Raw genomic sequence first — 1,620 nt, forward strand, 5'->3', positions numbered from 1 at the left:
TATACCTTTCTAATGTATAGTAATGTATAGAATCAGATCTGATTCTGAAGGAAGTGATCTTTTTCCTTATTCAACCTCTTTTCCTTGAGTATAATAGAAATGTCATAGAGATCAATGAAAGGTTGTAGTTTATATCTTACTTTAACAATACATGTTCTTCCCCTGTTAATGTATTCAAGTCACATAAACTAGAAGAGCCAGTGAAATCTATCCCATTGTTACAAATGTTGGAATATTAAAGAAGGAAGAAAGAGGTCCATATTCACTGTAGTGGCACAAAACCTCCGTTTGACATTTAACACTGCTGGATTTACTAAAGAGACTCAGTGTCCAAAACTAAATAGATTTTGCATTTCAAATATTTCAAACTCCGCCACTCTGTGCTCCTCCGCCACTGCCTTGTTTGAGTTTTGGACAAAATGGATTCTGGGATATTGAATTTCGTCATTTCAAGCTGATTGGAAAACAAAACAGCCAATCAGATTTTTTTTTGCATCCAAGTCCGTGATTGGCTGGTTTTGTAGCACAAATACAACAGTGTACAGAAAGAGTTGAGCGTGCACGGGCAAAAATGTTGAGAGCGCGAGTAACACAATGTGAGCAAGAGCAAATGCAAAAACTGAGTGACAGGGGCTGCTGTTGTGTGTGTGTATGGACAATAGCAAACACTGAAATACAGTTTTTGCACGCAGAAATGACTTTTATTCACTCAAATTTATCTTTTCTTCGCTCAAAATAAATTTCTCCTCAAAATGCAACACTTGCACCTGCAATTTTTTTTTACATGCACTCAGAATAGTAGCACAAAAATAACGCCAAAAACCAAAGTGGCTGTACTGTCTGACTGACTCCAAAGTCACAGGTGACTGATGACCCCTGCTGAAGCTTTAGCTTCTGACTGCTCTGTTAGTGTAACTCTGTTTCTCTTTATGAATCGTTTTGTCTCTTATACAGAAAAAGGAGTGATCCTGGAGATCCCTGCACTTCCTGTTATCACAGGAAGTGATGTCACTCTGCGTTGCAGACAAAGCAATGGTGACATGGTGGCAGCTTACTTCTTCTTCAGTGGACGTCTTCTTGGATCTGGATATAAAGAGCACACCATCTCCAATGTGCAGCAGTCTAATGAGGGTCTGTACTGGTGTGCTACTGATCTGGCTGGACCATCTCCTAAAAGCTTCCTGAAGATCAGAGGTCAGTACACTGACATCATTTCATGTCATTGTGGTTACATAGTACAAAAGTCACCTGTTTAACATTTTCCTAAACACTTTCCTTGACCTTGATGGAAAGCATCATGAGGTGGAGGAAAGGTGTTGTCACGAAGAACTGAGGAAGAGTAGAATCATATATTTAAGACAATTCCCTATCAACAACCATTAGTGAGGAATGAAATCATTAGCAGTGTTTCTGAGCGTGCGGTGCCAAGTTTGGACCAAGTCATTTTACTTTGAGTGACAATACGATTTAATGAACTGAAATCACTCCCTCACCTCTCCTCCTACAGATCCTCCTACAACTGCTTTCAGATCTTCTGTGGCTCCTCATCTTGAAACCATGCGCTCCAGCTCCTCTCTTCCCTCTTCTTCTCATCCAACCAGCTCTTCCTCACCTGCTCCT

Source organism: Pundamilia nyererei, unplaced genomic scaffold, assembly GCF_000239375.1.
Source record: "Pundamilia nyererei isolate P.nyererei 1_Seehausen unplaced genomic scaffold, PunNye1.0 scaffold00797, whole genome shotgun sequence".
NCBI lineage: Eukaryota > Metazoa > Chordata > Actinopteri > Cichliformes > Cichlidae > Pundamilia > Pundamilia nyererei.